The sequence below is a fragment of the Phyllobates terribilis genome, unplaced genomic scaffold (genome assembly GCF_046119375.1).
Source record: "Phyllobates terribilis strain yellow unplaced genomic scaffold, ASM4611937v1 Scaffold_768__1_contigs__length_696390, whole genome shotgun sequence".
Lineage (NCBI taxonomy): Eukaryota > Metazoa > Chordata > Amphibia > Anura > Dendrobatidae > Phyllobates > Phyllobates terribilis.
In genome coordinates, this window is record NW_027363528.1 from 418,843 (window position 1) to 442,111 (window position 23,269).

The following is a 23,269-nucleotide window of genomic DNA, read 5'->3' on the forward strand; positions in this document are numbered from 1 at the left end:
ATAGAGGGAAGAAGTATAGGAAGGCTGGTTCAGAAGCGGCATTATTGGAGCACGACAGATCCTCTGACCGCCGGGGGAGTGTATGCTCCAGTAATGAGGGGGAGGGGGGGGAAGTGTAGGGCAGGCAAGACAGGTTCTGGTAGTGGGTGACTCTATTATTAGGGGGACAGACAGGGCAATCTGTCACAAAGACTGGGATCGCCGAACGGTGTGCTGCCTCCCTGGCGCTCGAGTCCGGCACATCGCGGATCGGGTTGACAGGTTACTGGGTGGGGCTGGCGAAGACCCAGCGGTCATGGTCCACATCGGCACCAATGACAAAGTGAGTGGTAGATGGAGGGTCCTTAAAAATGATTTCAGGGACCTAGGTAGGAAGCTTAGGGCAAGGACCTCCAAGGTAGTTTTCTCAGAAATACTACCAATCCCGCAAGCCACACAGGAGCGCCAACGGGAAGTTAGGGAGGTGAATAAGTGGCTAAAGAGTTGGTGCAAGGCAGAAGGGTTTGGGTTCATGGAGAACTGGGCCGACTTCGCGGTCGGCTACAGGCTCTACCGTAGGGACGGGCTGCACCTCAATGGGGAGGGTGCAGCGGTGCTGGGGAAGAAGATGGCTAATAGGTTGGAGGAGTTTTTAAACTAGAGACGGGGGGGGGGAAACCAAGGAAATAGGTGGGATGTGAGGCAAGCAAGGGGGAAGGGGAGAAGTGAATATAATGAGGGTGGAGAGGGGGGTGGGGATAGTACAGTTAGATCGTTAGAGAAGAATAGGATGCTAAATAACCCCAAAGTTTTATCTTGCATGCTGACCAACGCAAGAAGCCTGACCAATAAGGCGGATGAGCTGCAGGCGCTTATATCGGAGGAGAGGTATGACATCGTAGGTATAACAGAGACTTGGCTAGACGATAGCTACGACTGGGTGGTAAATTTATTAGCTTATAGTTTATTTAGAAGGGACCGGAAACAGGGGAAAGGCGGAGGAGTCTGCTTATATGTAAAGTCATGTCTAAAACCCAGACTAAGGGAAGATATAGGAGAGGGAGAAGAGGGGGTCGAGTCCATGTGGGTAGAGATAGAGGGAACTAAAAATAATAATAAAATATTACTGGGGGTCTGCTATAAGCCACCAAATATAACAGAGGAGAATGAGAATCTGCTATTAGGACAAATAGACAAAGTAGCAAAACATAATGAAGTGATTGTAATGGGGGAATTCAACTACCCGGATATTGACTGGGAAACAGAAACCTGTAGATCTCAGAAAGGAAAAAGGTTCTTGACAAATATTAAGGATAATTATCTCTCCCAACTAGTGCAGGAACCAACGAGATGGAAGGCCGTGTTGGACTTAATATTGACTAATAGGCCTGATAGAATAACTGAGGTACAGATAGGGGGGCACCTAGGTAATAGCGACCATAATATTATCGACTTCAAAATGCCCTTCAGTAGGGTTATCAATAAGGGAACAACAAAAACATTAAACTTTAGGAGGGCGAATAGTAAATGGGAAACCTTCAAAAGAATTCTGAATACTCAGTGCGAGAGGTATATACCGTATGGGAATAAAAGGGCCAGAAAATAAGAGGAAACCAATATGGTTGAATAAGAACGTAAAAGGGGCGTTAAATAGCAAAAAAGAGGCATTCAAGAGATTAAAACAGGAAAACAGTAAGGAGGCACTAATGTGTTACAAGGAAAAAACGAGAACCTGCAAAAAACAAATAAAAATAGCGAAGGAGGAAACAGAGAGACGTATTGCTAGGGAAAGTAGATCAAATCCCAAACTGTTCTTTACGTATATAAATAGTAAAAGGATTAAATCGGATAATATTGGACCGATAAAAAGTGAGGAAGGCAAAATCATAGAGAAAGATGAGGATAAAGCTAATCTATTAAATAATTTTTTTTCGACAACTTTCACAAAGGAAATCGAACTAACAGGAGAAATGAGAAGTGACAAGCTTAATCCTCCACTAAGTATGACAAATCTAACCCAAGCTGGGGTACAGAAACGCCTCAGTAACATTAAAATAAACAAATCACCAGAACCTGATGGCATACACCCACGGGTACTAAGGGAACTAAGTAATGTGATAGACAGACCGTTATATCTTATATTTAAGGACTCTGTTGAGACTGGGTCTGTGCCACTTGATTGGCGACAGGCGAATGTAGTGCCAATATTCAAAAAGGGAGCGAAAAGTGACGCCGGAAACTATCGGCCGGTGAGTCTGACGTCCGTTGTGGGCAAAATTTTTGAAAGCTTCATTAAAGAGGCAATTACGGAGCATCTTGATGCTAATAATCTATTAACCCCGAACCAACATGGATTCATGAGGAATCGCTCCTGCCAAACAAACCTGATTGACTTCTACGAGGAGGTTAGCTCTCGAGTAGATCAGGGGGAACCAGTGGATGTCGTGTATCTCGACTTCTCAAAAGCGTTCGATAGCGTGCCACATAATAGGTTAGTATACAAAATGAGAATGATGGGGCTGGGGGAAAATGCCTGCAAGTGGGTAGCTAACTGGCTAAAGGATAGAAGACAGAGGGTGGTTATAAATGGAATATACTCAGATTGGGTAAGCGTCACTAGTGGGGTACCACAGGGGTCTGTACTAGGCCCAATGTTATTTAATATCTTTATTAACGACATAGTCAACGGGATAAATAGTAAAATATCAATATTTGCAGATGACACAAAGTTATGTAAAACAATTAATACAAAAGAGGATAGTGAAGACCTACAGAGGGATTTGGATAAGCTGGGTAGGTGGAGCATTAAATGGCAAATGAGGTTTAACGAGGAGAAATGTAAGGTCATACATATGGGAAGGAAAAATGGAAGTCACCAGTACTCACTGAATGGGAAATCATTGGGGAATTCAGAGATGGAGAAGGACTTGGGCATCTTGATTGATAGCAAACTAAATTGGAGTGCCCAAAGTCAGGCCGCTGCTGTAAGGGCAAACAGGGTAATGGGATGTATCAGAAGAGGTATAGCTGCAAAGGATGAGAACATTGTTCTTCCACTGTACAAAGCACTGGTCAGACCACACTTGGAATACTGTGCTCAGTTATGGGCCCCAATATATAGAAAGGATATAAATGAGCTTGAAAAGGTACAAAGGAGGGCAACAAAATTAATAAAGGGAATGGAGGGACTGCAATACCCAGAGAGGTTGGCAAAACTAGGACTATTCAGCCTGGAAAAGAGAAGGTTGAGGGGGGACATAATAAATGTGTACAAATATGTTAGGGGACAGTATAGAGATCTTGCCCGGGAGTTGTTCAAAAGGAGGGATATTACGGTAACAAGAGGGCATTCACTAAGACTGGAAGAGAAAAGGTTTCAGCACCAGCATAGGAAGGGGTTCTTTACGGTAAGAGCAGTGAGAATATGGAATTCACTGAGTGAGGAGACGGTAATGTCGCATTCACTACACCAGTTCAAGCGGGGACTGGATGCATTTCTAGATACCAGGCAGATTTCAGCATATACTTAAAAATAAAATAAAATAGTAGGTTGATACAGGGATTTATTCTGACTGCTGGTTTCAGAGTCGGGAGGGAATTTTTCCTCAGGTGAAGATTGGCCAAATCATTTGGGGTTTTTGCCCTCCTCTGGATCAACGTTAGCAATTACAGAACTAACAGGTCGAACTTGATGGACGCAAGTCTTTATTCGGCTTTACTAACTATGTTACTATGGTAACAGTGTTATCACAGACAGCACATGGATGGCAATGCCAGCTGTCAGCGATGTCATGGACCCATAGATCTGACTGGAGAATTTTCATCAACCACTAGGATAAAAAACGGACACTACGCGGTTTTCAACAAAAAAAAATGACATGTGGACGACTCCACAGATTATATTGTGTATGTGATCTATCCGTAACAAATATGGAGAGGACACAAACATGAAAAACAGACGTCTGAATGAGGCCAAAGATATATGTTTCCATACTGATAAGGGAGCGAGAAATATCTATTTCAGATTTGCCAATGAGTCCATGGCAGAAAATTCCAGTTAACCCCTTTATCACCTCAAGTTTTTCCGTTTTTGCGCTTTCATTTTTTGCTCCCTTCTTCCCAGAGCCATAACTTTTTTATTTTTCCGTCAATATGGCCATGTGAGGGCTTGTTTTATTGTGGGATGAGTTATTCTTTTGAAAACCACCATTGATTTTACCATATTGTGTACTGGAAAATGGGAAAAATATCCAAGTGCAGTGAAATGGCAAAAAAAGTGCAATTCCACAAAAGGTTTTTTTTTACCATGTTCACTAAATGCTAACACTGACCGGCCATTATGATTCTCCAGGTCATTACGAGTTCGTAGTTACCAAACATGTGGAGCTTCTATTTTATTTAAGTGGTGAAATCAAAATTCAAAGCTTGTAAAAAAAAATAATCATTTTTCCGAGACCCGTAGCGTCTCCATTTTTGGTGATCTAGAGCCGGGTCAGGGGTTATTTTTTGCGCACTGAGCTGACATTTTTATTGATACCGTTTTGGTGTAGATATGATGTTATGATCGCCTGTTATTACATTTTAATGCAATGCTGCAGCGACCAAAACAACTTAATTTTGGAGTTTTGTTTTTTTTCTCGTTATACAGTTTACTGATGGAAGTCATTCTTTTTATATATTGATAGATCGGGCGATTCTAAATGCGGCGACACCAAACGTGGATTTTTGATTGTTTTATTTTGAATGGGGTAAAAGGGGGGTGATTTGAACTTTTAAATATTTTTTTTTTACTTTTTACATGCTTCAATAGTCTCCTTAGCAGACTAGAAGCTGTGATCTTCCGATCGCTTGTGTTACACAAATGGCCGCCTGAGGCAGCAGATGCGCAATTGAGACCTCAGGAGCCAAGATCTCAGGAGACATTTACTTGGTTTGGCTTTCTACTTCTTTATCTAACTGTATTGCCCTCTATATCATCCAATCTGTATGGACTGCTCTGTACTCATATTAGACATTTATGCATTTAGTAGGGCTTAAGGGGATTATTGTGCTTGTTACCCATCAAATCTGTAGATGCGCTCACTAATTAGACTTTGTTTAGGGTAATTTTAAAGTATAATATTGATAACGGTCCTGCATAGTGACAAGATTATGTTACAGGATTCTGGACAAATGTACAGTGCCAGTCATTCAAGGGTTAATTCTTTGGAACACTGAGAGAGACTTTCTAGCCAGTGAAGCACCAGTAATAAACACCTGTGGTAACTACGGCAACTGTGCTGATGTCATAAACACATACATCTATGATATAAAAGATGATTCCAGAACCACAGGTCATTCAGCCGTATGAAGCGCCGTACTTGATGTGTCTGGAGACCTGGAGCTTCATCACTCCACAACCTGTAAGGGAGGAAGGGGATACGGCCTAGCCAGCCAGATCAGCCATACCGCCTAGCCAGCCAGATCAGCCATACCGCCTAGCCAGCCAGATCAGCCATACCGCCTAGCCAGCCAGATCAGCCATACTGCCTAGCCAGCCAGATCAGCCATACTGCCCAGCCAGCCAGATCAGCCATATCGCCTAGCCAGCCAGATCAGCCATATCGCCTAGCCAGCCAGATCAGCCATGTCGCCTAGCCAGCCAGATCAGCCATATCGCCTAGCCAGCCAGATCAAACTAACCCTAGCGATCAATGGGGTGACAGATGTTGCAGCCAGATCTCCCTCACGTCCGGTACTAGTTGCCTTCACCTTTATGTGTACGGCCTGGAGATGTCGCATTAGACTTCTCCATATGGTGCTCGCACAGGGCACCTACTTTGACCTTCTCCATTACTGTCTGTTTTCTGATGATGTAATGTGTAACTTGTGTGACTATGTGATGTCACTGCTATCATATCTATAGTGGATGTATATCATGTCTCACTGTAATGATGATATGATATGATATGATACAATGTACAAATTCTAGTACAATTTGCTGTTACTTGTTGGCACTATCCTTCTAAGCCCGAGGGATGGGCAAGTCCTCCAGCCATGGTTCCCTAGAGGTTTCCTCCACAGGGGGTTTTCCTCTCCTGAGTGCTGACGGATGATTCTTCGTGAGTCGGAGGTTTGCCATTTTCAGTGTCTTTTTCATAGCAATTGGCTGATTCTAAATTTCAGACACTGAATGAAATAATATGATTTGTAATAAAATTTGGTCTATTTAACATTCACTAAAAGTGTTTTGTGCATTTCTTTCACAATCTTGGGTTGGTGGGATTTTCTTGGGAATCAGGATCCAGCATCTATGATCAAGCCATGAAGCCGGATATGAAGTCAGAGCATTGTTAACCCTGTGCTTGAAAACAGAATGGAGCAGAAATGACAAAGTGTTACTGCACAAGTAGCACAAGTTCACAATCTTCCTTGCATTCAGATAATGGAGGTGGCTGCTGCAGAAAAACATACCCACAGCATGATACTGCAACCACCATGTTTCACTGTGGGGATGGTGTTCTTGGAGTGATGAGCTGTTGGTTTGGTGCCAGACATAGCGTTTACCTTGGTGGCCAAAAAGTTCAATTTTGGTCTCATCTGACAACAGCACATTCCTCCATATATTTTGGGAGTCTCCCACATGTTTTTTGGCAAACTCAAATCGAGACTTACAATTTTTAAGTAAAAGCTTTTTTCTGCCCACTGAACAAGACAACTGTAGACTGGACAAGGGGATCAGAGGATGCCCACAAGCTCGTGACACTGAGTTTTCAGCTCCTGCAGTGTCAGTGTGTGCAGGGATGAGGATTCAATATAGGTTGTGCTGTCAATCATCGTAAGGGGCAGAGGATGGTAATTAAGCGTGGGGTGTAAATGCTGTTTTTGCATAAAAATATCATCTGTACCTAAAGTATATTTTTTTTTTATAGGGGCCAAGATTCCTATACAAATCCATAAATGATTTGAGTATTGGGGTGACAGACTCCCTTTAAGAAACTGAGACCACCCCATTAACTGGTTGTACAAAAAAACATGAAAAATGTGAATTAACCAGACAGGTAAATTACAAAAATGAGATAAACACCAATGGAAATTCTTTGAAAATGTTATCAGTTTATTTCTATTAAGCATAAAACACGTTTTCCTGGAATATCCCTGTGTTTCCAAATAAATACCAGTAGCGCAGTGAAGGATGGACATGGTGGAACAGGTTTCTATTAAAGTGCTTGAGCATATATTATGGATGCACCAAAATTCTGTAGTATAATAAAGCCTGCATCTTGGAGGGTTTCGTCCATATCTGGAGTAATATTAATAAAAATGTGGAGTTGGTGCATCCCTAGTATACTGCTATATCACTAGTAACACAATGGGACACACACAAAGCACTGTGTGCTGCCACCTAGACAGGGTAGCTGCTCAGCAGTGAGGGGTGCGGATTCGGCACAGATTGTCTATGATGACAGATATGTTGAGCTGTCCTCCACATTTATCTGATCGAAACTAGAGGGCTCCACAGCAAACAGTCTTAGCATATCCAGTTCTAGGGGATGCATGCAGCCGCTGATCACCAGGGAATGAAGAGGACCTCCAAAGTCAACAGTGCTGAGTTGCTGCAGAGTGCCCGCCGCTATATGTTGGCCAGATGCCCCCCACTCGGCCCAGTCCCACGCAGATGGTGTTCTCAGGTAGAGCTGAGGATCGCAACAGAAACATTTGTATCTCAATGATATCGCAGTACGGTCTTCTATTTAAAACCATTATAAGAAAACTCACAAGCAAAAATACTTATTTTATATATATATAAACCTTTAGGCACAATGGATATTGATGCAAATCAAGGTATTTATTCAGACAATAAATTGTTCATGAGACAGATGTATGACCAACACTTCGGCCTCAGCCTTTATCAAGGTTTATCTAAAACAATACAAAAATGGGAAGAACTGTATAAAAAACGAAAATCCATCGTCTCATGATAAATCAAATTACAATCATATCTGAGAAAAAGAGGGGGGGTAACAAATAAGCCGACACTCAGCACATGAAAATATCTCATATAAATGAATACAAAGCGGTGCTTCATTCCAGAGTTAACCACTAAAGAGGAAAAATAAAAAAATATACACGATTTAGTTATGGATTGTAACACATATATGCTTCAAGTGTAAAACAACCTCCTTCAAAAGAGTAAAAAGGGGGGGACATACTATGAGGTCAGACGTATCACAGGTATCAAAAGAGCCTAAGCGTAATGACACCATATACGCCCTACAGTATATGCCCCTCATCCTTCTATATGCCCCATCCTGGTATATGGAATATGGTCCCCATCCTGGGTAGGTGTATATGCCCCTCCATCCATCCTGGGTAGGTGTATATGCCCCTCCATCCATCCATCCTGGGTAGGTGTATATGCCCCTCCATCCATCCATCCTGGGTAGGTGAATATGCCTCTCCATCCATCCATCCTGGGTAGGTGAATATGCCTCTCCATCCATCAATCCCTGGGTAGGTGTATATGCCCCTCCATCCATCAATCCTGGGTAGGTGTATATGCCCCTCCATCCATCCATCCTGGGTAGGTGAATATGCCTCTCCATCCATCAATCCTGGGTAGGCGTATATGCCTCTCCATCCATCAATTCTGGGTAGTTGTAGATGCCCCTCCATCCATCAATCCATCCTGGGTAGGTGTTTCGGCCCCTCCATCCATCCTGGGTAGGTGTATTTGCCCGTCCATCCATCCTGGGTAGGTGTATATGCCTCTCCATCCATCCATCCTGGGTAGCAGTATATGTCCCTTCCTCCATCCATCCTGGGTAGGTGTATATGCCCCTCCATCCATCCTGGGTAGGTGTATATGCCTCTCCATCCATCCAACCTGGGTAGGTGTATATGCTTCTCACTCCATCCAACCTGGGTAGGTGTATATGCCTCTCCATCCATCCATCCTGGGTAGGTGTATATGCCTCTCCATCCATCCATCCTGGGTAGGTGTATATGCCTCTCCATCCATCAATTCTGGGTAGTTGTAGATGCCCCTCCATCCATCAATCCATCCTGGGTAGGTGTTTCGGCCCATCCATCCATCATGGGTAGGTGTAGATGACCCTTCATCCATCCATCCATTCTGGGTAGGCGTAGATGACCCTCCATCCATCCATCCTGGGTAGTCTATTCTAGTATGTGTTTATGCCCCTCCATCCATCCATCCATACTGGGTAGGCGTAGATGGCCCTCCATCCATCCATTCTGGGTAGGCGTAGATGACCCTCCATCCATCCATGCTGAGTAGTCTATTCTAGTATGTGTTTATGCCCCTCCATCCATCCTGGGTAGCAGTATATGTCCCTTCCTCCATCCATGCTGGGTAGGAGTATATGCCCCTCCATCCATCCTTGGTAGGAGAATATGCCCCTCCATCCATCCATTCTGGGTAGGTGTATATGCCCCTCCATCCATCCATCCTGGGTAGGTGTATATGCCCCTCCATCCATCCATTCTGGGTAGGTGTATATGCGCCTCCATCCATCCATCCTGGGTAGGTGTATATGCCCCTCCATCCATCCATCCTGGGTAGGTGTATATGCGCCTCCATCCATCCATCCTGGGTAGGTGTATACGCCCCCCCCATCCATACCGGATAGGTGTATATGCCCCTCCATCCATCCTGGGTAGGTGTATATGCCCCTCCATCCATCCATCCTGGGTAGGTGAATATGCCTCTCCATCCATCAATCCTGGGTAGGTGTATATGCCTATCCATCCATCCATCCTGGGTAGGTGAATATGCATCTCCATCCATCAATCCTGGGTAGGTGTATATGCCCCTCCATCCATCCATCCTGGGTAGGTGTATATGCCCCTCCATCCATCCATCCTGGGTAGGTGAATATGCCTCTCCATCCATCAATCCTGGGTAGGTGTATATGCCCCTCCATCCATCCATCCTGGGTAGGTGTATATACCCTTCCATCCTTCCTCAGTAGGTGTATATGCCCCTCCATCCATCCATCCTGGGTAGGTGTATATACCCTTCCATCCTTCCTCAGTAGGTGTAAATGCCCCTCCATCCATCCATCCTGGGTAGCAGTATATGTCCCTCCCTCCATCTATCCATTCTGGGTAGGTGTATATGCCCCTCCATCCATCCATCCTGGGTAGGTAAATATGCCTCTCCATCCATCAATCCTGGGTAGGTGTATATGCCTCTCCATCCATCAATTCTGGGTAGTTGTAGATGCCCCTCCATCCATCAATTCATCCTGGGTAGGTGTTTCGGCCCCTCCATCCATCCTGGGTAGGTGTATTTGCCCGTCCATCCATCCTGGGTAGGTGTATATGGCCCTCCATCCATCCATCCTGGGTAGCAGTATATGTCCCTTCCTCCATCCATCCTGGGTAGGTGTATATGCCCCTCCATCCATCCTGGGTAGGTGTATATGCCTCTCCATCCATCCATCCTGGGTAGGTGTATATGCCTCTCCATCCATCCATCCTGGGTAGGTGTATATGCCTCTCCATCCATCAATTCTGGGTAGTTGTAGATGCCCCTCCATCCATCAATCCATCCTGGGTAGGTGTATCGGCCCATCCATCCATCATGGGTAGGTGTATATGCCCCTCCATCCATCCATTCTGGGTAGGCGTAGATGACCTTCCATCCATCCATTCTGGGTAGGCGTAGATGACCCTCCATCCATCCATCCTGGGTAGTCTATTCTAGTATGTGTTTATGCCCCTCCATCCATCCTGGTTAGGTGTAGATGACCCTCCATCCATCCATGCTGGGTAGGAGCATATGCCCCTCCATGCATCCTTGGTAGGAGAATATGCCCCTCCATCCATCCATCCTGGGTAGGTGTATATACCCCTCCATCTATCCATCCTGGGTAGGTGTATGTGCGCCTCCATCCATCCATCTTGGGTAGGTGTATATGCCCCTCCATCCATCCATCCTGGGTAGGTGTATATACCCTTCCATCCATCCATCCTGGGTAGGTGTATATCCCCCTCCATCCATCCATCCTGGGTAGGTGTATATGCCCCTCCATCCATCCATCCTGGGTAGGTGTATATGCCCCTCCATCCATCCATCCTGGGTAGGTGTATATGCCCCTCCATCCATCCATCCTGGGTAGGTGTATATGCCCCTCCATCCATCCATCCTGGGTAGGTGTATATGCCCCTCCATCCATCCATCCTGGGTAGGTGTATATGCCCCTCCATCCATCCATCCTGGGTAGGTGTATATGCCCCTCCATCCATCCATCCTGGGTAGGTGTATATGCCCCTCCATCCATCCATCCTGGGTAGCTGTATATGCCCCTTCATCCATCCATCCTGGGTAGCTGTATATGCCCCTCCATCTATCCATCCATCATGGGTAGGTGTATATGCCCCTTCATCCATCCATCCTGGGTAGTCTATTCTGGTAGCTGTATATGCCCCTCCATCCATCTATCCACCCTGGGTAGGTGTAGATGCCCCTCCATCCATCCATCCTGGGTCTGTGTATATTCCCCTCCATCCATCCATCCTGCGTAGGTGTATATGCCCCTCCAACCATCCATCCTGGGTAGGTGTATATGCCCCTCCATCCATCCATCCTGGGTAGGTGTATATGTATCTCCATCCATCCATCCTGGGTAGGTGTATATGCCCCTCCATCCATCCATCCTGGGTAGGTGTAGATGCCCCTCCATCCATAAATCCATCCTGGGTAGGTGTATCGGCCCCTCCATCTATCCTGGGTAGGTGTATATGCCCCTCCATCCATCCTGGGTAGGTGTATATGCCCCTCCATCCATCCTGGGTAGGTGTATATGCCCCTCCATCCATCCTAGGTAGGTGTATATGCCCCTCCATCCATCCTGGGTAGGTGTATATGCCCCTCCATCCATCCTGGGTAGGTGTATATGCCCCTCCATCCATCCTGGGTAGGTGTATATGCCCCTCCATCCATCCTGGGTAGGTGTATATGCCCCTCCATCCATCCTGGGTAGGTGTATATGCCCCTCCCTCCATCCTGGGTAAGTATATATGCTCCATCATCTATCCATCCTCGTTAGGTGTAGATGCCCCTTTATCAATCCATCCATCCTGGGTAGGAGTATATGCCCCTCCTTCCATCCTTGGCAGGTGAATATGCCTCTCCATCCATCAATCCTGGGTAGGTGTATATGCCCCTCCATCCATCCATCCTGGGTAGATGTATATGCCCCCTCCCTCTATTCTGGTGAGTATATGCCTCTCCATCCTGGTGGGTATATGCCACCTCTCCATCCTGGTGGGTATATGCCCCCCTCCATCCTGGTGGGTATATGCCCCCCCTCCATCCATCCTGGTGGGTATATGCCTCCCTCCATCCATCCTGGTGGGTATATGCCCCCCCTACATCCATCCTGGTGGGTATATGCCCCCCCTACATCCATCCTGGTGGGTATATGCCCCCCCTCCATCCATCCTGGTGGGTATATGATCCCTCCATCCATCCTGATGGGTATATGCCCCCCTCCATCCATCCTGATGGGTATATGCCCCCCTCCATCCATCCTGATGGGTATATGCCCCCCTCCATCCATCCTGATGGGTATATGCCCCCCTCCATCCTTGTCGGCATAAGCCCCACCTTCATCCTTGTGGATATATGCCCCCCCTCCATCCATCCTGGTGGATATATGCCCCCTTCATCCATCCTGGTGGGTAAATGCCCCCCTTCATTGGTGGGTATATGCACACTCCCTACATCCTGGTGGGTATATGCCCCTTCCATCCATCCTGGTGGGTATATGCCCCCCTCCTCCACCCTGGTGGGTATATGCCTCCAACTACACCCTTGTGTGTATATGCCCCCATATATTCAATGCAAAGGAAAAAAAACAAACAAAACAATAAACGCTTCTACTCACCTTCCACGTTCCCATGCAGCGCTGTGTCTGTGGTGCCTGAAGATGTCGGCAGTGATAACAGCAGAGAAGCTGAGATCACCGCACGGAGCCGCCGCAGATACTCACTCGGGGCCTCCACTCCCAGGCATTTCCTCCCCGGCAGCTCCTGTCATGGCACGCTCTGACTGAGCAGTGCGTGCGACGACAGGGGGAATGTACAGCTTACACTGCAGGCTCCACAAAGATGGCTGCAATCTCCTCCCACGGCTGCGGCCTGAACAGCCAAGGGGGCGTGCCCAGGTCACAGCTAGAGGCAGGAGGAGCGGCCTGTAATGTTAGAGATAGGGTCGGTGACAGACTACTGTCTCTTATGGCCAGGGCTGCCGTAAATGAGGTGTGTAAGAGCGCTTCTTACACCCCCCCCCCCAAATAAAAATGGCAGCCCCCAGTGGCCAATGTCAACATAAATAGCTAAAAAACTAATAAAGTGGTACATTTAATTTTGTATTAAAAATAATTGATTACATAATTATTAATACAAAACATAAAATGGTGGCCCCTTCCCTGTAAGAATAGCACACGGCTCTTTTCACGTCTGGTTATTTCTGTAACAGGTAGAATATGCTCCGTTATAGACCGGGGACAGGTTTACAGCTCTATTTTTTGTGGACGATTGATCTGCAAATCAGAACTGAGACCGGTCCGATTTTCATCCGATTTGTAGATAAAGATCATCTATTGAAGTCAATGAGTCTGTCAGAAAAATGGCCAGAACCAACCATGTTGCCTGTACTGCTTGTTCTCCAGTGTCTATAGGCCGGGCAAGCGAGGCGAGGAAACCTTTAGCTTTTTACTTTACATATAAAAAAATATGCCCCACTGAGGAGAAAAACTGCCACACTGACCAAAATCAGATGAAAATGAGAAAAAAACACTGATTAAAACCTGACATGTGAACGGGGCCTTAGGCCTTAATCAGATGTCAGCAGGGTCGGACTGGGGTGTCTGGGGCCCACAGGGGACATTGACTCTAGGGGCCACCTACAGCAATATGCAGATCTCTTTTCTCTGCTCTCCCTGTTAAAGTGGAGCAGTGACCGGCGGCTCCTCACATCTACTGTGCACAGACTAGAACAGGGATGGACAATTTCTGGAGTTTGCATGAAAGAGCTTCTTTGGTTAAAACAAGTGATCACAGATTCATGGGCTGCACAGGATAGGTGATCACTTATTGATTGGAAGAATGGGGAAGTTTTATCCCTGACAGGACACTTATCCCCATTTTAAAATGCAGCGACAGGTGGGATGTCTGACCGCAGCCTCATTCGTTCTCTTGGGGGCTTCCAAAAAAGAGCAGCGCTCGCAGCCTCTGAGGGAATGAATGGATCAGTGGTCGAGTCGCACATGAGCTCCAGTCTAATGGGGAGAAAAGCTCCACATTCTGCCGATCGGTGCAGGTCCCAGTAGTCAGACCCCACCAATCAATAAGTTATCACTGATCCTGTGGAGAGGTGATGACTTGTTCTCACCGGAGAACCCCTGTAAGTGCATCTCTGACGCTCTGCTCCAAGTATTCCATCTCTAAGGCCACAGCCCCACTATCAGTATTCAGTCAGGATTATTCTCAGGAGTGGGAGCCAAAACCAGGTGAGGAACAATGAGAGAAAAGGTAGAATAGAAACAAGTCACCAATTCTGGATTTATCACCCACTCCTGCTTTTGCCTCTCACTACTGAGAAAAAATACTGACCAAATGCTGATAGTGAAGCCGTGGCCTCATGGAAAAAAATCTTTTCCTAGTTAATCTCAGCGAGAACAAATGACCGCCATACACAACATAATCCACTATAACAACACCAATAATACCACATACAAAAGGGACAAATATCGCCACACCATGACCAGACCACATATTACCACCACATAGTGACCAAATAATACAATACTGATCAGGAATACAAACCACAATACTAACAACACTGTCACTATACATATGAGCTCTGTATATAGTGTCAGTGTACAGGTAATACAGTGATCCCCAGTGACATTATAAACAGGATCTCTGTATATCGTGTCAGTGTACAGGTAATACAGTGATCCCCAGTGACATTATAAACAGGATCTCTGTATATAGTGTCAGTGTACAGGTAATACAGTGATCACCGGTGACATTATACACAGGAGCTCTGTATATAGTGTACAGGTAATACAGTTATCACGAGTGACATTATACACAGGAGCTCTGCATATAGTGTACAGGTAATACAGTTATCACGAGTGACATTATACACAGGAGCTCTGCATATAGTGTACAGGTAATACAGTTATCACGAGTGACATTATACACAGGAGCTCTGCATATAGTGTACAGGTAATACAGTTATCACGAGTGACATTATACACAGGAGCTCTGCATATAGTGTACAGGTAATACAGTTATCACGAGTGACATTATACACAGGAGCTCTGCATATAGTGTACAGGTAATACAGTTATCACGAGTGACATTATACACAGGAGCTCTGTATATAGGTAATACACTGGTCAGCAGTGACATACACAGGAGCTCTGAATATACTATATACTGTAAGTGTACAGTAATACACTGACTTACCAGTGATGTCTCTAGGTGAAGTTCTTCATCTTCGCTTTTCTTCATCTGGCACAGTCCGCCATCACTTCTTCCAGCCAGGAATCATCTCTGCAGAAAATAACACAGTTATCAATAACTGATCTCTTTTAGAGCACATTCCCACTTTTCCCCAGGCTTCTACACTACACCAGTTGAAGAAATAAAGCAACATAGTGGCGCCCTGCACAGTAACAGGACCCCCCTTTTGTCCCCTCTTATGGAAAACAGTTTCCTAAAAAGTAAGCTATATTACAGAAGTAATAATGTCCCTAATTGGACTCTAAAGTAATAATGTTCCCCACTCGCCATCATAAACTAATAAAGTTCCTCAATCTGGCCCCTAAACAGTAATAAAGTCCCTTGTCCAGCGTGGCCCCCCCATCTATCCATCCTGACCCCCCCCATATATCCATTCTGGTCTCCATGTGTCCAGCCTGCCCCTCCCATATATCCATCCGGGCCTCCATGTGACCAGCCCGCCCCCCTTCAGATATCCATCCTGTCCACCTCATATATGCATCCCACCCCACCCCATATATCTATCCAGGTCCCCATGTGTCCAGCTTGCCGCCCTTCACCTTCATGTGTCCATCCAAGTCCCCATGTGTCCAGCTTGCCGCCCTTCACCTTCATGTGTCCATCCAAGTCCCCATGGGTCCAGCCAGCCTCCCCTTGAGCCCCATGTCCCCATGGGTCCAGCCAGCCTCCCCTTCAGCCCCATGTCCCCATGGGTCCAGCCAGCCTCCCCTTCAGCCCCATGTCCCCATGGGTCCAGCCAGCCCCCCCTTCAGCCCCATGTCCCCATGGGTCCAGCCAGCCCCCCCTTCAGCCCCATGTCCCCCTCCATGTCCCCATGGGTCCAGCCAGCCCCCCCTTCAGCCCCATGTCCCCCTCCATGTCCCCAGCCAGCCCCCCCTTCAGCCCCATGTCCCCCTCCATGTCCCCAGCCAGCCCCCCCTTCAGCCCCATGTCCCCCTCCATGGGTCCAGCCAGCCCCCCCTTCAGCCCCATGTCCCCCTCCATGGGTCCAGCCAGCCCCCCCTTCAGCCCCATGTCCCCCTCCATGTCCCCATGGGTCCAGCCAGCCCCCCCTTCAGCCCCATGTCCCCCTCCATGTCCCCATGGGTCCAGCCAGCCCCCCCTTCAGCCCCATGTCCCCCTCCATGTCCCCATGGGTCCAGCCAGCCCCCCCTTCAGCCCCATGTCCCCCTCCATGTCCCCATGGGTCCAGCCAGCCCCCCCTTCAGCCCCATGTCCCCCTCCATGTCCCCATGGGTCCAGCCAGCCCCCCCCTTCAGCCCCATGTCCCCCTCCATGTCCCCATGGGTCCAGCCAGCCCCCCCCTTCAGCCCCATGTCCCCCTCCATGTCCCCATGGGTCCAGCCAGCCCCCCCCTTCAGCCCCATGTCCCCCTCCATGTCCCCATGGGTCCAGCCAGCCCCCCCTTCAGCCCCATGTCCCCCTCCATGTCCCCATGGGTCCAGCCAGCCCCCCCCTTCAGCCCCATGTCCCCCTCCATGTCCCCATGGGTCCAGCCAGCCCCCCCCTTCAGCCCCATGTCCCCCTCCATGTCCCCATGGGTCCAGCCAGCCCCCCCCTTCAGCCCCATGTCCCCCTCCATGTCCCCATGGGTCCAGCCAGCCCCCCCCTTCAGCCCCATGTCCCCCTCCATGTCCCCATGGGTCCAGCCAGCCCCCCCCTTCAGCCCCATGTCCCCCTCCATGTCCCCATGGGTCCAGCCAGCCCCCCCCTTCAGCCCCATGTCCCCCTCCATGTCCCCATGGGTCCAGCCAGCCCCCCCCTTCAGCCCCATGTCCCCCTCCATGTCCCCATGGGTCCAGCCAGCCCCCCCCTTCAGCCCCATGTCCCCCTCCATGTCCCCATGGGTCCAGCCAGCCCCCCCCTTCAGCCCCATGTCCCCCTCCATGTCCCCATGGGTCCAGCCAGCCCCCCCCTTCAGCCCCATGTCCCCCTCCATGTCCCCATGGGTCCAGCCAGCCCCCCCCTTCAGCCCCATGTCCCCCTCCATGTCCCCATGGGTCCAGCCAGCCCCCCCCTTCAGCCCCATGTCCCCCTCCATGTCCCCATGGGTCCAGCCAGCCCCCCCCTTCAGCCCCATGTCCCCCTCCATGTCCCCATGGGTCCAGCCAGCCCCCCCCTTCAGCCCCATGTCCCCCTCCATGTCCCCATGGGTCCAGCCAGCCCCCCCCTCAGCCCCATGTCCCCCTCCATGTCCCCATGGGTCCAGCCAGCCCCCCCCTTCAGCCCCATGTCCCCCTCCATGTCCCCATGGGTCCAGCCAGCCCCCCCCTTCAGCCCCATGTCCCCCTCCATGTCCCCATGGGTCCAGCCAGCCCCCCCCTTCAGCCCCATGTCCCCCTCCATGTCCCCATGGGTCCAGCCAGCCCCCCCCTTCAGCCCCATGTCCCCCTCCATGTCCCCATGGGTCCAGCCAGCCCCCCCCTTCAGCCCCATGTCCCCCTCCATGTCCCCATGGGTCCAGCCAGCCCCCCCCTTCAGCCCCATGTCCCCCTCCATGTCCCCATGGGTCCAGCCAGCCCCCCCCTTCAGCCCCATGTCCCCCTCCATGTCCCCATGGGTCCAGCCAGCCCCCCCCTTCAGCCCCATGTCCCCCTCCATGTCCCCATGGGTCCAGCCAGCCCCCCCCTTCAGCCCCATGTCCCCCTCCATGTCCCCATGGGTCCAGCCAGCCCCCCCCTTCAGCCCCATGTCCCCCTCCATGTCCCCATGGGTCCAGCCAGCCCCCCCTTCAGCCCCATGTCCCCCTCCATGTCCCCATGGGTCCAGCCAGCCCCCCCCTTCAGCCCCATGTCCCCCTCCATGTCCCCATGGGTCCAGCCAGCCCCCCCCTTCAGCCCCATGTCCCCCTCCATGTCCCCATGGGTCCAGCCAGCCCCCCCCTTCAGCCCCATGTCCCCCTCCATGTCCCCATGGGTCCAGCCAGCCCCCCCCTTCAGCCCCATGTCCCCCTCCATGTCCCCATGGGTCCAGCCAGCCCCCCCCTTCAGCCCCATGTCCCCCTCCATGTCCCCATGGGTCCAGCCAGCCCCCCCTTCAGCCCCATGTCCCCCTCCATGTCCCCATGGGTCCAGCCAGCCCCCCCCTTCAGCCCCATGTCCCCCTCCATGTCCCCATGGGTCCAGCCAGCCCCCCCTTCAGCCCCATGTCCCCCTCCATGTCCCCATGGGTCCAGCCAGCCCCCCCCTTCAGCCCCATGTCCCCCTCCATGTCCCCATGGGTCCAGCCAGCCCCCCCCTTCAGCCCCATGTCCCCCTCCATGTCCCCATGGGTCCAGCCAGCCCCCCCCTTCAGCCCCATGTCCCCCTCCATGTCCCCATGGGTCCAGCCAGCCCCCCCCTTCAGCCCCATGTCCCCCTCCATGTCCCCATGGGTCCAGCCAGCCCCCCCTTCAGCCCCATGTCCCCCTCCATGTCCCCATGGGTCCAGCCAGCCCCCCCCTTCAGCCCCATGTCCCCCTCCATGTCCCCATGGGTCCAGCCAGCCCCCCCCTTCAGCCCCATGTCCCCCTCCATGTCCCCATGGGTCCAGCCAGCCCCCCCCTTCAGCCCCATGTCCCCCTCCATGTCCCCATGGGTCCAGCCAGCCCCCCCCTTCAGCCCCATGTCCCCCTCCATGTCCCCATGGGTCCAGCCAGCCCCCCCCTTCAGCCCCATGTCCCCCTCCATGTCCCCATGGGTCCAGCCAGCCCCCCCCTTCAGCCCCATGTCCCCCTCCATGTCCCCATGGGTCCAGCCAGCCCCCCCCTTCAGCCCCATGTCCCCCTCCATGTCCCCATGGGTCCAGCCAGCCCCCCCCTTCAGCCCCATGTCCCCCTCCATGTCCCCATGGGTCCAGCCAGCCCCCCCCTTCAGCCCCATGTCCCCCTCCATGTCCCCATGGGTCCAGCCAGCCCCCCCCTTCAGCCCCATATCCCCCTCCATGTCCCCATGGGTCCAGCCAGCCCCCCCCTTCAGCCCCATGTCCCCCTCCATGTCCCCATGGGTCCAGCCAGCCCCCCCCTTCAGCCCCATGTCCCCCTCCATGTCCCCATGGGTCCAGCCAGCCCCCCCCTTCAGCCCCATGTCCCCCTCCATGTCCCCATGGGTCCAGCCAGCCCCCCCCTTCAGCCCCATGTCCCCCTCCATGTCCCCATGGGTCCAGCCAGCCCTCCCCTTCAGCCCCATGTCCCCCTCCATGTCCCCATGGGTCCAGCCAGCCCCCCCTTCAGCCCCATGTCCCCCTCCATGTCCCCATGGGTCCAGCCAGCCCCCCCCTTCAGCCCCATGTCCCCCTCCATGTCCCCATGGGTCCAGCCAGCCCCCCCCTTCAGCCCCATGTCCCCCTCCATGTCCCCATGGGTCCAGCCAGCCCCCCCTTCAGCCCCATGTCCCCCTCCATGTCCCCATGGGTCCAGCCAGCCCCCCCCTTCAGCCCCATGTCCCCCTCCATGTCCCCATGGGTCCAGCCAGCCCCCCCTTCAGCCCCATGTCCCCCTCCATGTCCCCATGGGTCCAGCCAGCCCCCCCCTTCAGCCCCATGTCCCCCTCCATGTCCCCATGGGTCCAGCCAGCCCCCCCTTCAGCCCCATGTCCCCCTCCATGTCCCCATGGGTCCAGCCAGCCCCCCCCTTCAGCCCCATGTCCCCCTCCATGTCCCCATGGGTCCAGCCAGCCCCCCCCTTCAGCCCCATGTCCCCCTCCATGTCCCCATGGGTCCAGCCAGCCCCCCCCTTCAGCCCCATGTCCCCCTCCATGTCCCCATGGGTCCAGCCAGCCCCCCCCTTCAGCCCCATGTCCCCCTCCATGTCCCCATGGGTCCAGCCAGCCCCCCCCTTCAGCCCCATGTCCCCCTCCATGTCCCCATGGGTCCAGCCAGCCCCCCCCTTCAGCCCCATGTCCCCCTCCATGTCCCCATGGGTCCAGCCAGCCCCCCCCTTCAGCCCCATGTCCCCCTCCATGTCCCCATGGGTCCAGCCAGCCCCCCCCTTCAGCCCCATGTCCCCCTCCATGTCCCCATGGGTCCAGCCAGCCCCCCCCTTCAGCCCCATGTCCCCCTCCATGTCCCCATGGGTCCAGCCAGCCCCCCCCTTCAGCCCCATGTCCCCCTCCATGTCCCCATGGGTCCAGCCAGCCCCCCCCTTCAGCCCCATGTCCCCCTCCATGTCCCCATGGGTCCAGCCAGCCCCCCCCTTCAGCCCCATGTCCCCCTCCATGTCCCCATGGGTCCAGCCAGCCCCCCCTTCAGCCCCATGTCCCCCTCCATGTCCCCATGGGTCCAGCCAGCCCCCCCTTCAGCCCCATGTCCCCCTCCATGTCCCCATGGGTCCAGCCAGCCCCCCCCTTCAGCCCCATGTCCCCCTCCATGTCCCCATGGGTCCAGCCAGCCCCCCCCTTCAGCCCCATGTCCCCCTCCATGTCCCCATGGGTCCAGCCAGCCCCCCCCTTCAGCCCCATGTCCCCCTCCATGTCCCCATGGGTCCAGCCAGCCCCCCCCTTCAGCCCCATGTCCCCCTCCATGTCCCCATGGGTCCAGCCAGCCCCCCCCTTCAGCCCCATGTCCCCCTCCATGTCCCCATGGGTCCAGCCAGCCCCCCCCTTCAGCCCCATGTCCCCCTCCATGTCCCCATGGGTCCAGCCAGCCCCCCCCTTCAGCCCCATGTCCCCCTCCATGTCCCCATGGGTCCAGCCAGCCCCCCCCTTCAGCCCCATGTCCCCCTCCATGTCCCCATGGGTCCAGCCAGCCCCCCCCTTCAGCCCCATGTCCCCCTCCATGTCCCCATGGGTCCAGCCAGCCCCCCCCTTCAGCCCCATGTCCCCCTCCATGTCCCCATGGGTCCAGCCAGCCCCCCCCTTCAGCCCCATGTCCCCCTCCATGTCCCCATGGGTCCATCCAGCCCCCCCTTCAGCCCCATGTCCCCCTCCATGTCCCCATGGGTCCAGCCAGCCCCCCCTTCAGCCCCATGTCCCCCTCCATGTCCCCATGGGTCCAGCCAGCCCCCCCTTCAGCCCCATGTCCCCCTCCATGTCCCCATGGGTCCAGCCAGCCCCCCCTTCAGCCCATGTCCCCCTCCATGTCCCCATGGGTCCAGCCAGCCCCCCCTTCAGCCCCATGTCCCCCTCCATGTCCCCATGGGTCCAGCCAGCCCCCCCTTCAGCCCCATGTCCCCCTCCATGTCCCCATGGGTCCAGCCAGCCCCCCCTTCAGCCCCATGTCCCCCTCCATGTCCCCATGGGTCCAGCCAGCCCCCCCTTCAGCCCCATGTCCCCCTCCATGTCCCCATGGGTCCAGCCAGCCCCCCCTTCAGCCCCATGTCCCCCTCCATGTCCCCATGGGTCCAGCCAGCCCCCCCTTCAGCCCCATGTCCCCCTCCATGTCCCCATGGGTCCAGCCAGCCCCCCCTTCAGCCCCATGTCCCCCTCCATGTCCCCATGGGTCCATCCAGCCCCCCCTTCAGCCCCATGTCCCCCTCCATGTCCCCATGGGTCCAGCCAGCCCCCCCTTCAGCCCCATGTCCCCCTCCATGTCCCCATGGGTCCATCCAGCCCCCCCTTCAGCCCCATGTCCCCCTCCATGTCCCCATGGGTCCAGCCAGCCCCCCCTTCAGCCCCATGTCCCCCTCCATGTCCCCATGGGTCCAGCCAGCCCCCCCTTCAGCCCCATGTCCCCCTCCATGTCCCCATGGGTCCAGCCAGCCCCCCCTTCAGCCCCATGTCCCCCTCCATGTCCCCATGGGTCCAGCCAGCCCCCCCTTCAGCCCCATGTCCCCCTCCATGTCCCCATGGGTCCAGCCAGCCCCCCCTTCAGCCCCATGTCCCTCTCCATGTCCCCATGGGTCCAGCCAGCCCCCCCTTCAGCCCCATGTCCCCCTCCATGTCCCCATGGGTCCAGCCAGCCCCCCCTTCAGCCCCATGTCCCCCTCCATGTCCCCATGGGTCCAGCCAGCCCCCCCTTCAGCCCCATGTCCCCCTCCATGTCCCCATGGGTCCAGCCAGCCCCCCCTTCAGCCCCATGTCCCCCTCCATGTCCCCATGGGTCCAGCCAGCCCCCCCTTCAGCCCCATGTCCCCCTCCATGTCCCCATTGGTCCAGCCAGCCCCCCCTTCAGCCCCATGTCCCCCTCCATGTCCCCATGGGTCCAGCCAGCCCCCCCTTCAGCCCCATGTCCCCCTCCATGTCCCCATGGGTCCAGCCAGCCCCCCCTTCAGCCCCATGTCCCCCTCCATGTCCCCATGGGTCCAGCCAGCCCCCCCTTCAGCCCCATGTCCCCCTCCATGTCCCCATGGGTCCAGCCAGCCCCCCCTTCAGCCCCATGTCCCCCTCCATGTCCCCATGGGTCCAGCCAGCCCCCCCTTCAGCCCCATGTCCCCCTCCATGTCCCCATGGGTCCAGCCAGCCCCCCCTTCAGCCCCATGTCCCCCTCCATGTCCCCATGGGTCCATCCAGCCCCCCCTTCAGCCCCATGTCCCCCTCCATGTCCCCATGGGTCCATCCAGCCCCCCCTTCAGCCCCATGTCCCCCTCCATGTCCCCATGGGTCCATCCAGCTCCCCCTTCAGCCCCATGTCCTCCTCCATGTCCCCATGGGTCCAGCCAGCCCCCCCTTCAGCCCCATGTCCCCATCCATGTCCCCATGGGTCCAGCCAGCCCCCCCTTCAGCCCCATGTCCCCATCCATGTCCCCATGGGTCCAGCCAGCCCCCCCTTCAGCCCCATGTCCCCATGGGTCCAGCCAGCCCCCCTTCAGCCCCATGTCCCCATGGGTCCA